Source organism: Odocoileus virginianus, chromosome 19, assembly GCF_023699985.2.
Source record: "Odocoileus virginianus isolate 20LAN1187 ecotype Illinois chromosome 19, Ovbor_1.2, whole genome shotgun sequence".
Classification (NCBI taxonomy): domain Eukaryota; kingdom Metazoa; phylum Chordata; class Mammalia; order Artiodactyla; family Cervidae; genus Odocoileus; species Odocoileus virginianus.
This window is the reverse complement of record NC_069692.1, coordinates 57,072,233-57,087,713: the sequence shown is the minus strand read 5'-3', so window position 1 is coordinate 57,087,713 and position 15,481 is coordinate 57,072,233. Positions and strand designations below refer to the sequence as shown.

Below are 15,481 nucleotides of genomic sequence, written 5' to 3'. Positions count from 1 at the left end.
GAAGTACTGACTCCTTGGAAAAGATCCTGATGCTGGGAAAGATTGAGGGCAAGACGAGAAGGAGACAACAGAGGATGAGATGGTTGGATGGCATCACTGAGTCAATGGACATGAGTTTCAACAAACTCTGGGAGATAGTGAAGGACAGGGAAGCCTGGCATGCTTCCGTTCATGGAGTCTCAGAGTCAGACACATCTTAGGGACTGAATAACAAGAAAAAAGAGCCATCTTATGGAAAAAACTGTATGAACATTTTCGTCAGCCCAATAGATGTGAAAGGCTTATGGTTTCTATACTTTGTCATTCCATTTTATTTTTTCATAAACATATGAAAATTTTTCTAACAAGGTAAATTTTCCCCAGTTCTTCTAAGGGGATTTTCTATCTAATGCTCCTCTATTCAGGGTCTCCTGTAAGAATTCCTTTATGGTGGAATTTGGGCTTTTCTCATAGCTCCATTGGTCAATAATCTGCCTGCAATGCAGGAGATCCTGGGCCAGGAAGATCCTCTGGAGAAGGGATAGGCTACCCACTCCTGTATTATTGGGCTTCCCTTGTGGCTCAGCTGGTAAAGAATCTGCCTGCAACGTGGGAAACATCGGTTCAATGCCTGGGTTCAGAAGATCCCCTGGAGAAGGGAGGAGAGGCTACCTACTCCAGCATTCTGGCCTGGAGAAGTCCATGGACAGTCCATGGAGTTGCAAAGAGTTTGCCACGACTGAGTGACTTTCACCACCACTATGGTGAAGTTTTGTTTATGAAAATAAGTAAAAAAATTAATTAATGGCTGTGTTGGGTCTTCATTTCTACTCAAGGGCTATTCCTTAGTTGTGTGTGGGCTTCTCATTGCAGTGGCTCCTCTTGTTGTGGCCAGGCACTTGTAGGCTGAATAGCTGTGGTGCACAGGCTTAGTTGCCCCCAATATGTGGAATCTTTCCCAACCAGGGATTGAACCCATGTCCCATGCATTGGCAGGTGGTTTCTTAATCACTGGACTACCAGGGAAGTCCCATGACAATAATCTTCTAAGGCCTTTTTCAAATTTCACATTGAGGTACAGAAGAGTAAAGTTAGATTTATTTTTGCAGTTCATCCCAGATACTGCAAAAAAAAAAAAAAAAAAAAAAACCACAACAGAAAACTTGACTATTCATTTCTATTTACCTTTCTCAAAAAAAAAAAAAAAAAAAAACTTTTAAAAAAGAGATATTATAAAACAAAGTTCTGAGAAATTGATGAATCAGGAGAGGGCTTGAACTCTGATTCCAGAATTAGAACCATCTAAGCTTCCTTTCTGGAAAAGCATTTGGTTTGGGGAGCGCTCAAAATACCGTAACACCCCATAGAGTAGAGCACAGATCAGATCTTCACCACCTGCCTATGAACTATTGCTCTATTAATACTTCACACTACATCCTAAATGTGGCCATCCTGCTGTTGCCTCGAGGCTTAAATAAACAAGTATAAATTTGAAAAGCTATCATTTTTTAGTGGTTAATTGCAATGGTTCCTCCAGTTAGGAGACATTCCTGGTAGGGTTGAGATAGGGGTTAGTCTTACCTGCTGGGGAAGCACGTAAATTAAACCAGCGGTTTTCAGACTTTTTGGTCTCAGAACCCACCCCTATATGCTCTTGAAAATTACTGAGAGAGTTCGTAGACTTTTTGTTTATGTGAGCTAGTTACATGTATTGATATTTACTTAGAAATTAAACCAAAGAACACTAAAGAACATTTTAAAAATAACGAAATACATTGTTAGAAAATATTTATTATGAAAAATACATTCTCCAACAAAACTTAAAGAGTGGCATTATTTTAAATTTTTGCAAATATCCGCAATATCTGCCTTAGTAGAGAATGGCTGAATTCTCATATTTCCTTCTGCATTAAACTGCTACACGTTGCTTCGGTTGAAGGAGACGAAGAAAATTTAGTCTTAGGCAATTGCAAGAACCGGAGACGCTCTGAAACGTTTTGGGGCCCTGCAGGAAACCTACGGCCACTGTTGAGAGCCGCTGAGTTAGATCAGGAGCACTTCTCGGAGGAGGCGGCCTCTCGAGTCCTGAAAGCTGAGCGGATAGTTAACGTGCGCAAGCAGAGGGCGAGGCAGTCCATGAGCGGACTGTGGTGCAGGGCCAGCAGAGATCCCTCGGCTCGGGGTCGGTCGGTTCCGCCCTCGCCCGCCATTCTGGGACCCACGCCACGTTCATGAAGAGCAGCGCAGGGGGAGAGACCTGCCCGTCAGCATCACACTGAGCGGGCGGTCAACTAGCCGCGGAAGAGCGGGCGCGCGCAGCTCTGGCGGGGCCGCGGGAGGGCCGCGCCCTCGGAGGCCCGAGGCCCGCAGCGCGCAGGCGCGGCGCTGCCCCGGAACGGTAAACAGTGCGGTCACGTGACGCGGCCGCGCTCCAGCCGCCGGGCCGCCGCCGCCGTACGCAGATGGCCTCGGGGTCTCGCGCCGCCGCACGGTCCCCACGAGGCGCGCTCTGCTCTGGCGCTGAGCGGCGGCGGCTGCACGAAGGCTGAGGAGGGCGGCGCAGAAGCCGGGGCGCCGGGATTCGCGGCGGCCGGCCGGCCGTGAGGAGGAAGCGGCCGCGGCAGCGACGCCTGCGTCCCGCGCGTACCCCCTCTCGGCGCGCCGGCCCCCTCCTCCGCGCGGCGCGGCCACCATCTTCCCTCGCTGCCTGAGGTAGCGCTCGTCGGCGGAGCTGGTGAGTGGCGGCGCGGCGGCGGCCGGCGACGCGCGGCCCTCCCCCCTTGCCCCGCGCCCCGCGCCCTCCCGCCCTCCGGGCTACGCGCCTCCCTCCCGCGCAGACCGGGGCGACCCCCGGCCTCTTGCGCAACGCCTCGGCCTGCCCGCGCCGCCTCGGCCGCCCGCGACCGTTTGGGTCGCGGCGGCGGGGCCGCCCGGCGAGGGTCGGGCCGCGGCCTCCCTGCCGGCTCCGTGCCCCTGCCTCGGGTGAGTCCCGCCGCCGCGCGGGCGCTCGGGCGGGAAGGCGCGGCGGCGCGGCCCGGAGGCCCAGCCCGTAGGCCTCGCCCCGGCGCTGCAGCGTCGAGCCTGGGCCCTGAGTCCGGCCGCGGAGCCGAGCTGGCTCCCCGCCTCCGGGACGCGGGGCCGGCGCTCCATCCTCCCTCCCGCGGCCGCGCGCTTTTTTGGTCGGGCCCCAAACCGTCGCCTCCTTTTGCAGTTTGAAGTGAGGAGCCCGGAACCTGGCCTTCGACAATACGTGTAATTTAATGAACCACTTGTCGACCCGTGGGTGTTAATGGTGCTAAATGGCTGGTCACCTGACCGGGGGGCGGGGAGGACGGAGAAAGGGGGAGAATGCTGGTGCAGCACAGCGCCCCTGCTTCTCTCCAGCCGTGTATCGCGGGGTCCGAGCGTTCGTTCCCATCTTTGAGTTTTTAAATGCTGCTTTTCAAGACTCTGATTCGAAGTAGAGTGTGTGGCTATTGGTGCTGTTCAGGAATCATTTGCATGGTCATGAATAGTGATTAATGTAGGCGGCAACAACGCTTTAATATCTTCCCAGTCCTAATTTTCATTGCGTTTATTGATACTTAATTTAAAATGAAACGGAGATATTTGAGCCTTCGCAAATACGATCTTTTACCACGTTATTTTAAGCTGGTGGGGGGGGTGGTGCTTAAATACTACATTGTTTCTATTTAGTTAGTATTTTGGGTTCGAACTTGTCTTCCCTTTTCTAAGCTGGTTGAGATCTTCCAAAACTATGCTTCTATTATTCATTCATTTAGCTACCATTTTTTGATTCTCGAATGAAGTGTTTGGGATTGTGAAAATGCTTGTAGATGTGTTTTTCTGGTAGGCGAGAGAGGAGTCAAAGAACCAGGAAATTTTTGCAGTATTCTGTTGTTGAACTTGTATCTTCATTCCAGAGCACACATGGTGGGTTTGAATATTATTGTTTAAAATAGTTATTTCTTTACCATTATTACCACTTAGACCTTTACCTTTCCTTTATTATTTCTACCCAGTTCTGTTTACTGGACGTATATAACGATAATGAAGTTTCCCTGCATCAGCATCGTCGTCATCACTATTTTAAAATATATACTCCATTTCCCCATGATAGTAACAGAATTGAAGGAAGTAATTTTAACAGTTCTTACTGCGCTGATGAAACCAGTAACAGTTCAGTCAGTTCCTTAGCAGCAGAAAGACATCCACTCAACCGAGGTGAGCCTCTTGTTAAGTATGCAGAGCTACAGCCTTAGAGTTTAAGCTTTACTTGGTAGCTGTACCGGAGATTTGTGAGGAGTTAGTGATGGACGGAGGAGCCTGGTAGGCTGCAGTCCATGGGGTCACGAAGAGTCGGACACGACTGAGCGACTTCACTTTCATTTTTCACTTTCATGCATTGGAGAAGGAAATGGCAACCCACTCCAGTGTTCTTGCCTGGAGAATCCAGGGACTGGGTAGCCTGGTGGGCTGCCGTCTGTGGGGTCGCAGAGTCGGACACAACTGAAGCGACTTAGCAGCAGCAGCAGTGACGGGACAAGTTTCCCCACTTCATGCATGCTTTGTAGGTCCATTTGTTGAAGAACGTGAAAATGTAACTAATACTGCTTTTACATCGGTTGGGAGGATAGTGAACTTCCTTAACCATCACACTGAATTAGTTACGCTTTCAGTGCTCTTGGGATAGACGTCAGATAACTGTCTAGGTGATCCTGTGACATATCCATCTGTTGCATATTCAGATAAGTCAAATCTATGAGAAGTGGTCTCTGTAAATGTAGGTGAAAAACCACATTGGTTCAAAGCAACGTTCAGGATGGACGTATGGAAAGGAAGTTGTCTTTATATATTTAAAACCATAATGTTAAAATCATAATTGTTTTGCGTATTGGAATCGGGAAAGGTTGATAATTTTTGATTTTATAATAGCAATTAATAAAACTTTTTAAAATTTATTTTTCACTGAAGGATAATTGCTTTACAGAATTTTGCTGTTTTCTGTCAAACCTCAACATGAATCAGCCATAAATACACATATATCCCCTCCCTTTTGAAACTCCCTCCCATCTCCCTCACCATCCCACCCCTGTACAGAGCCCCTGTTTGAGGCAATTAATAAAATTATTTTTGATGAAAGTTAGTTTTGGGTACTAAAATATAAATAATGGTTCTCTTCCTTGACATGGTAAGTTTTTACCTTTATGTCTTTTTTTATATGTTTTTTTTAAAAATCTTTACACAGATACCTCATGAAATCTTTTTTAGTTAATTTTTAAGGATAATAACCTGGAGGTAAGATCTTTATTATTTTTTAATGAGGAAATGTAGTTATTGATTAGCCTCTCAGGTTTGTGGATCACCACCAAAGTGTTAGGGAGTGCAAGGTTCTTGAAGTGCTGACTTCTAAATGTTTTTATTCATCTACATTTCATCGATTCTTTTGGACTTCTGGTTGCTGGATTTCTTTCCTGGAACAGTACATCTTAGGCTCTGTTTCTTTCATTTTTTAGACCACCCTCTGAGAATCCTGGAATATCTTTTCAGAAGTGTAGATATCTTATTTTTTAACTACAAAAATGACTTGGCAAATTTTTACATATTTCTAGCACTTGGATTTTTAAGAACAGTAAAAAAAAAATTCTTTAATGTTGCACTTTAATTACATAGGGAATGATATTGATAGTATTGATTTGATTAAAAATATTTGAGACTCAGGTACTATTTGTATTCTTATGGAATGTATTCTTGGTTGAGAAACCAGATTCAGATGGGAGCTGTTAAATCGTTGAATTAGAGATAAAAGAAGAAGATATTTCAAGAGTCACAAAACACATTGTATGAGAAATTGCCTAATGTATAGCCTGGACAGTTATTGCCATGCATTGTGTGTTTAACCTAGATCATTTTTAATGATCAAGATTTAAATATTTAGGATTATTTGTATAATGGAGTGAGGGTGAAGAGAAACAGTTAAGCAAAAACTTAAATACTATCCTGACGTTTTATCTTTTGTCACAGTGTAACTTTATTGGACAGAATTTTGAATGGCATAGTGGATTGTACACAAAGCCTTAAGTTTTAGTTCACTCATAATTTGTGTGAGATGGTCACATGAAAACATTATAAAATTGTAGACTTTGAAAATTGTGAGGTTTGTGGTTCATCACTTCCACAATGATGATGTACACACTAAAGATATCTATTTTATTTATTTCCCAATTTGTTTTGGAAGTGGGCATGTCAGTGTTTTCAATATTTTAAAGATTTCTTAATGATATAAAGATTGATATGTGTCATGCGCATAGACTTCATAAAGTATAGTGGGTTAAAAGTGTAGGCTCAGGAATCTTGCTGCCTGGATTCCAGTTTGGGAATAGAGACATACCTCTTTTATTGTGCTTTGCAGACCCTGCAGGTTTTTTTTTTTTTTTCCAAACAAATTGAAGGTTGTGGCAATCATGTATGGAGCAAGTCTTGCTGCCAGTTTTTTTTAAGCAGCATTTGCTCACTTTGAGTCTTCTATATCACGTTTTGTTAATTCTCACAATATTTTAAACTTTTTGTTATTATTGTGTTGTTTCTCTGTGATTGGTGTTGATGTTACTGTTGTTATTTTGGGTTACTACAAACCACAACCCTGATGAGATAGTGAACTTAATTGTAAATGTTGTGTATATTCTGATGCCTCCACTGACTGGCTGTTCCCTGTTTTTCTCCCTCTCCTTGGGCCTCCCTAGTCATTGAGATGCTATAATATTGAAAGTAGGCCAGTTAATAACCCTGCCATGACCTCTTAAGTTTCCGAGTGAAGAGTCCATGTCTCTCACTTGAAATCAAAAGTTAGAAATGACTGAGGTTAATGAGGAAGGCATGCTGAAAGCCAAGATATCTTCCAAAGTAGGCCTCTTGTGCCAAACGGTTAGCTGAGTTGTGGATGCAAAGAAAAAGTTCTTGAAGAAAGTTAAATGTGTAGCTCCAGTGAACATATGAATGAAGAAAGTGAAACGACCTTATTGCTGATACAGAGAAGGTTTTAGTGGTGTGGATAATCAAACCAAACACAACATCCTCTTAAGCCAAAGTCTTAATTTGGAGCAGGCCTTAACTCTCTTCTATTCTTTGAAGGCTGAGAGAGGTGGGGAGACACAGAAGAAAACTTGGAGCTAGGAGAGGTTGGTTCATGAGGTTTGAGGAAAGGAACTGTCTCCATAACATAAAAGTACAAATGTGTGAAGTAGCGCATACTGATGTGAAAGCTGCAGCAAGTTTTCCAAAGGATCTAGCTAAGATAATCATGAAGGTGGCTACCCTGAACAACAGATTTTCAGTTTAGTCAAAACAGCCTTCTGTTGGAAGAAGATGCCGTCCTGGATATTCATACCTGAAGAGAAATCAGTGCCTGGTTTTAAAGGACAGGCTGGTTCTCCAGTTAAGAGACTAATGCAGCTGGTGACTTCAAGTCGAAGCCAGTGCTCATTCTAAAAATCCTAGGGTCCTTAAAAATTACATTAAATCTACTCTGCCTGTGCTCTGTAAATGGAACCACAAAACCTGGATGACAGCACATCTGTTTACAGCATGGTTTACTGAATATTTTAAGCCCACTGGTATCCTGTTGCTCAGAAAAAGGTTGCTAAAGGTCACTGCTCATCGACCTGGTCAGTGCACCTTGTAATCCAAGAACTCTGGTGAAGATGGAGAGGGGATGAATGATTTTCATGCCTGCTCACAACAACATCCGTTCTGCAGTCCATGGATCATGGAATCACTTCGACTTTGAGGTCTTATTTTTGAGAAATACCTTTTGTAAGGCTGTAGCTGCCATAGATACTGATTCCTCTAAGGGATCTGGGCAAAGTCATATCGACATTCAGAGGAGTTTGGAAGAAGTTGATCCAGTCCTCGTGGATAGCTTGGAGGGTTTCAAAATTTCAGTGGAGGAAGTAACTGCAGATGTGGTGGCAATAGCAAAAGAACTAAAATTAGAAGTGGAGCCTGAACATGGGACTGAATTGCTGCAACCCTGTGATAAAATTTAAATGGAGGAGGTGTTGCTTCATCCATATTCCTTATGAATGAGCAAAGTCAGTGGATTTTTGAGAAGAAATCTACTCCTGGTGAAGATGCTGTATAGATTGAAATGACAATACAGGATTTAGGTATTACATTAACTTAATTGATAAACCAGCTGCAGGGTTTGAGAAGACTAACTCCAAATTTGGAAGAAGTTCTATAGTAGGTAACGTGCTGTCAATAAGCACATCATGTTACAGAGGAATTGTGGAAGGAGGAGCCAATCGGTGTATCAGACTTCATTGTTGTCTTGCAGCAGCCAGCCTTCAGCAGCCACCAGCATCGAGGAAGGACCCTCCATCTGCAAAAAGATTACAGCTTGCTGAAGGTTCAGATGATGCATTTCCTAGCAATAAGTTATTTTTAATTAAGATTTGTACGTTGTGTTTTTAGACATAGTGCTATTGTATACATAGTAGACTACAGCAGAGTATAAATATAACTTTTATACGCATTGAGAAACCAAAGAATTGTTGTGGCTTACTTCATTGTGTACAATATCACTTTACTGTGGTTGTCTCAGAATTACACTGCAGTATCTTTGAGGAACACCTGTCCTGGGTACGTGACCAGGACAAGTTTTATATTTTATCATTGTTTTAGTAGTGGTACTTCTATTTTTTCTTACTGCTACTATTACCGCCTGTTAGAAATTTGCTTATAGTGAGCATGCTTGGTGAATTGACCTAAATAATGGTCTAGGCCTGAGTTTGCTCATTAGCAAAATAGAGTAATCACATCTACTCTGTTTCTCAGAGTTGTGAGAGAGTAGTGAGATACTCATGCAGTACAGTTAGCCTAGGGCCTCACATAGTACACGTGAAGTACGTGTTAACTTGGACTGCCATTAGTTTTGATGATGAGCTACTTGTACTATTTCTGTGGTTAATCCAAAGTACTGATGCTTCTGATAATGACAATGGGGCATCATAGTTGTAAATTTTAAAGGTAACTATCTCACTGAGGGCTAAGTAATTCTGCTTTTGCCAGTTTCAGCTTGAGGGTTCTTTTTCTAGGTTGTCAGTTCTTTGGTCTTAGTATGGCAGTCATCTTGGATTCTTAAATATTCTTTTTACCTGGTAAATTCAGTAACAAAGTTATGATCCTCCTTTTTTTTTTTTTTTTTTTTTAAGGTAGTCTTGCTCATAGATTCTAACTAAAGAAACTGAACCAGAATTTGAAATGGGCTTGTAGAGCAGGTGATGAGGTTTCATTGCTTTGTACAAATGTACTTTTTAGAATTATGTCATACACCATATATTAACCATTTAGTGATTTTTCTTGACTCTGTCCTGAAAGGATAACTTATTCTTCTTTAACATTGTTGTATTAATGGTGGTGAAGAACTGACCTTTGTGTCAGAGACGGTTTTGAGTTCTGTTACTTATTCTGTAATATTGGGTGTAACTCGGCTAAACTTTAGCTCACCAAACTGTGTGGCTGTGAAGTTTAAAGACATTATATATTTAAGTTAGCTTGTTGCCTGGCACATAATAGTCAATGAATTTAACTGTGAAGAGATAATACTAGGTAGTGGTTAAATGTATTGACTCTTGAATGAAACGTTTGGGATTCAAATTTCAGCTCCACCACTGACTATAGCAAGTAATTTAATCTCTCTGATCCCAATTTTATTTATTTCTGTATAATCAGGATTATAACATAGCATTGTCGAGAGGATTAAATTAAGTGTAGAGCAGGATTTCTTAACCTCAGCACTGTTTTTTGGCTGGCTAGTTCTTTATAATGGGGCTTTCCTAAATGCAGTGTAGTATGTTTACTAGCTGCCAGTATCATGTGTGCCCTCCAGTTTTATTGACCAAAAATGTCTCCTTACATGGCCAAATACCCTCTGGAGAGGCATAATTACCTCCGCTGGAGAACTGATGATGTGGAGCACTGTCGACCAGACCACATTAAGTTTTATATTTTATCATTGTTTTAGTAGTGGTACTTTTATTTTTTCTTACTGCTCCTATTACTACCTGTTAGAAATTTGCTAATAGTGAGCATGCTTGGTGAATTGACAGCTTAATTTAAACTGTGCTGTAGGGATTGGAAGGAGCCCAGAGCCTTTGCATTTAAGTCTTTACTTGAATTGTTGTTCCCCATTTATGTTTGGATCACTCCTTCATTTTGAGTTTTGGCTCACATGTTGCCCTTGTTAGCAAGCTGTTCATTTACTGTCATACATAGTAGGCCTTTCTCTTCTCACCACTATTACAGTGTTTAATTATTCTTCATAGATTTTATAATGTCCTGATATATGTTTGTCCCCTCCTCTACATTCTTATGTGCACACGCACACACACACGACTTTAATAGCTTTAGTGATTTATTGTTAAGCTTACTATGTGTATGTGTGTGTGATTTTTTTTTAAAGAAAATGTGATAAAACACATAGTTTTATTTTGAGGATGTTTCTGAGAGTTTGGGGGTAGTTTTAATTCACTCTTAATTTATAGGGGATTTTGGTAGAAGTGTAATTTTTTTCCCTGTTGATACTTTTTAAATCTTTTTGCATTTTGTGTGTGCAGGAAACACTCAGAAAACAATATATGTTGGTTTTATCACTGTAAACAAAATTTGGCTGCACTGTAATTCTCTGTTACAGATGAAACAAGTGGAAAATATCTTTGGACTCAGATTCGGCATGTTAGTACTAATACTTATTTTTGGTTGTATTCTGAGTTTTTCTCAATCTTCCATTAGGACCAAACTCTACCTTTCACAGTCAGCACCTGTTGTTCATCTGTTTGAAGTAGCCCCTGGACCATTAGGGCCCAGCTCACATCGCCTACTTAGCCTTTCTTGGCCCCATGGATTTTACCTTGCTCTGTGGTACCATCTGCGGAGAAGGCAATGGCAGCCCACTCCAGTGCTCTTGCCTGGAAAATCCCATGGACGGAGGAGCCTAGTGGGCTGCAGTCCATGGGGTCGCTGAAGAGTCGGACATTACTGAGTGACTTCCCTTTCGCTTTTCACTTTCATGCATTGGAGAAGGAAATGGCAACCCACTTCATTGATCTTGCCTGGAGAATCCCAGGGACTGGGTAGCCTGGTGGGCTGCCATCTATGGGGTCACACAGAGTCAGACACGACTGAAGTGACTTAGCAGTGGTACCATCTGAGCCCTTCAGTTTGACACTTTCATATTTTGTTGTGATGTTTGCCTGTTGTCATATTTGTTTATATGTCTGTACTTCATTTTACATCATAAGTTCCTTGAATTTGAGAATAGGGTTTGTTTCACTGGTATACTTATGATAGCACTTTATAGTAGGTGCTTGATGAATATGTGAGTAAAGGAATAATTTTGAATTAAGAAATTATTCAAGTCTCTGACTTATGCATCTTGTCATATTTGGGGTGTGACTGTGAACCCCCAGAAGTAGTTTCTGATTTTAATATATATGTATTTCCTAGTTAATATTATCAATTTAATTGCATAAATACATTTCATTAGCATCTTAAAATACATCCTAGATAGGTTTGTTATGTTTTAATTATTAACTTTATGATGCCAAATATAAAGATGCATTTAAGTACAGTTTCAGTGTAAGAAACAGGAATTTGTCTATTTATTTATTTTTTGGCTGCACTGCGTGGCTTGTGGGATCTTAGTTCCTCTACCAGGGATTGAACCCCAGGCCTTCAGCAGTGAACCCTCAGAGTCTAAAAACTGGTCTGGTGTGTGTGCTCAGTTGCTCAGTTGTGTCTGACTCTTTGCAACCCCCCAGACTGTAGCCTCCCAGGCTCCTCTGTTCATGGGATTTTCCTAGCGAAATAATGGAGTGAGTTGCCAATTCCTTCTCCAGGGGATCTTCCCCACCCAGGAATTGCACTTAAGTCTCCTGCATTACAGGCGGAGTCTTTACCACTGAGGCTCTGTGGAGAAAAAGGAATTCCCAGAAATTTGTTTTAAATCAAGCAGTTTGTTTAATTATGATAAAAAGGACACCGAATCATCTCTTAAATTTTTCTTTAATTGGATCATTTATCTTTGTCTATCTGCATGGCTAGGTATTTCAGGACATTGTATTTTAGGTTAGTGTTCTTTTTTTTTTTGACCTTATTTTGGAGTAGTTTTAGATTTATAGAAAAGTTGCAAACATGGTGTAGAATCTGGTTTTCCTGACTGTTCCCGACATAATGCGAGTGTCTTTTTTTTTCTTTAGTGTTTGTTTGACTGCGTTGGGTCTTAGTTGCAGTGCTCCAGTTTCCCTGTTGCTCTCCGGCTTAGTTGCAACCTGGAGCTTTGTTGTCCCGAGGCCTGTGACATCTGAGTTCCCTGACCAGGGATCAAACCCTGTCCCCTGCACTGAAAGGTGGATTCTTAACCATTGGACCACTCGGGAAGTCCTAATGCTATTTTTTTTTAATCATAACTAGAGATTAACATTACTATTAACTGAATTCCAGATTTGATTCTGATTTCACCAGTTTTTCCACTGCTCTCTTTTTTTCTGTTCCATGATCTAGATCAGGATACCACATTGCATTTAGTAGATTAGGATATTTGTGTTAAGTAAGTTAATATTTCTACAGTTGGCTAAAATTTGTTTTACAACTTAGCATGGAGAGTTTTTATTTTTGATACTGTGTACTTGATACATAAAACTGATTTAAAAAAAAATGATTTATACTTCCAATCAGTGTTACTTTCAAGACAATCTTGCCATATGTCTGTATACTGTGATTTTTTGGCATTATTTGAGTTGGCTCCAAAGCCTGTTGGAACAACTTATGAAAATTCAGTCTTATCAGTTTATAACAATTGCACAAAACACTTCTTGAAATTGTCTACTTTGGACCCATAAGTTTGGGGTGCTTTATACCATATTTTGTCTTGTAAGATCTCCAGTTGCCTTGGCACATTCAGCGTGTCTTGTACAGTGGTAACTGCTTAGTGATCACTTGCTGAATAAAGATATTAAAGAAATGTAACTTTGCTATACTGGTCTTTCTCGACTTTTTACACTGTTTTCCTAATCTGCTTATTTAATCCAGGGCAACATACGTTATAAGTCATACTAGTTTTGTCAAAAAAAAAAAAAAATTGGAGAATTAGGTTCACTCATCTTACATACAGTGTGCTTTACTTTTTTTTCTAAGTTGATCTTTAAAGACTAAATATTGTCTGCTGTTGAAACTGCATGTGTACAATAGATAGCTAGTGGAAACCTGCTCTGTAGTGCTGGGAGCTCAGCGCGGTGCTTTGTGGTGACCTAGAGGGATGGGATGGGGGGCTGGGATCCGGGTCCAGGAGGGAGGAGGGGATATATGTGTATATACGGCTGATTTGCTTCGTTATACAGCAGAAGGTGATACACCATTGTAAGGCAACCATGTCTCAATTAAAAAAATAAAAAGCAACTATGCCTGAGGTTCTGAAGGCACTTTTTAGTAAAAGACTTTGGGATGGTTCAATAGTAGTATCACTGAAAAAAAATATTGCTTGTTTAGAATGGTTGGTTGGTCTTCTGTGTAGCTCGGTGATTTCGAGCCATATAACTGTACCTTCTGAATGTCATGAATGTCTCCAAAATGCACATGATCAGAAGTTGGTGCAACAAAGACTGACGTTGGGTGAAATTTGTAGAATTTCCCAAACTTGTGTTGCTTTGGGAATGAGTGCATAGTTAGTAGATTCAACATATTATATTATAAAGAAAGGTAACTGTTTGTTTCTTGAAGTGGAATTGCCTTTTTTTCTTTGTTTCACCTGGAATGCCACTCTGAAGAGGGGTTTGTTTTGGCTTGTGATTAACTTTGGATTCTAGCATATTCAGTTAAACAAATTTGTTGGTAGTTCTAGCTAATTTTGTAAACATTTAGTAACATTTTTGTAAATTATTTTTAATTATCAGAAATTTACTATATTACAATTTCTTTGGAATCTAAAGATATATTAGTGGAAGTATTGGGGATGTATGATAATTGAACCTTTCTTAGGTACTGAGATCAGGTAGCTTCAAGGATTTAAAACTGTCCCTGACTTTTCATCACTATGTAGCTCAGTTTTCTCTAAATGTTGTAATTAGAGAATGCATGTAAGATAATCAGTAAAATATTTAACATTTTGCTTTGGTGCTTTGTTAATATTTCAGTGTAAATAATTTACAAAATTTGAGAAGAGTTACTGAAATCTTATATTTAGAAAAGGATCAACTTTTGTAAGAGGCAATTTTTTTCCTTTCCTTTAAATTTTAAATTGAGTTGCAGTGAAACTGCATCCATTTAAAATGAACAGGTTGGTGAACTTTGATGGGTATATGTACTCAGTCAAATTTCAGGATATATGTACAGTCAAATTTCAGGACATTTTCATCATCCTTCAAAATACATTCCTGTTATTTGCAGTCAGTCCCTCTCTTATCCAAGGCCCTAGGCAACTACTGATTTGTTGGAAAATGTTTTTAAAAGAAGAACCTTTAATGTGTCAAATCCAGCCAGTTTCTACCTTTGTAAAAGGCTGCCTTTCTACCAATATGAAAGGGTTAGAGTTACAACAGTGGGCTATATAGCCTTAAAACCTAGGTTTGGATGTTTAGCTCTGACTTCAGGGAACATGTTTAAATGCCTTTTGTTTACAAAACTAGGATATTAATAGAGTCTGTTGTTATTATCACTGGGAATAAGTGAATTAAAAATGTAGGTAAAATGTTTAGCAGCATATAATATATACCCAGTAAGTTGTAGAGTGTATTTGAACTTCCTCTTCTCATTTTTATAGGATAAAGAATTCAAGGACAGTTTGAGGAAAGTTTGGTAGAATTGGAGCTAATGTTTGGAATTTTGAAATCCAAGATGTTGTAGGTTAATTAGTGGAATTTTCTAGCTAATTCAGTATTACTAGATCTTATTTAGTTGACTCTTCTCTGTCACCCAAAATACATTATTAGTTCATTATTCTCTGAAACCAGTAATAATTCAGCTTTTGATAATTAAGGTTCCTCTAGAGCTTGAAATGACCTTTTTGAGCAATGCCTTGGTACAGTTTGAATAGGGGATTACCTTGATACCTGTATAAACCCCCCATAGCTCACTAAGACAAATACAGATCTCTGATACATTTTTTTCTTGACATTTATTTTATCTTAAAAGGGATGCTCTCTCCAAGTGTGTGTATGTGCACATCTGTGCCTGCGTGTGTGTAGTTTTTTTGAGTTTTGATTTGTTGGATTTAATTAATAGTTTCTTTCCATTTTTTTCTTGTTGTCCCACAAAAATTTTTTTTGTGTTTCTTAAAATAATTTAAATGCATTGTAAATAAAGCAAGGGTGTTTACAGTTTTAATAAATATGGGACAGTACTTTAAATAATTTGATTTTAGTTCTTTTATATGACTTTTACTAATAAGCAGTGTCTGAGTCTTAATTTATGAAGAGAGTGTGGTTAAAAGCATATGGTTTTTATGAGT

General features: G+C 40.4%; 1 protein-coding gene across 4 annotated transcripts in view; it reads left to right on the top strand.

Annotated features, from left to right (window-relative positions):
• The first annotated feature begins 2,624 nt into the window (after positions 1 to 2,624).
• PHF3 (PHD finger protein 3) overlaps positions 2,625 to 15,481 on the top strand; it is a 95,957-nt gene continuing 83,100 nt past the window's right edge. Inside the window, exon 1 of one of the 4 annotated variants that reach the window (XM_070450227.1) lies at positions 2,625 to 2,713. The gene's annotated coding sequence lies outside the window, so the exon portion shown is untranslated. Of the gene's footprint in view, positions 2,714 to 4,001; positions 4,204 to 15,481 lie in introns of those variants that run through there. The other 3 variants (XM_020883641.2, XM_020883644.2, XM_020883639.2) reach the window with 3 other exon arrangements.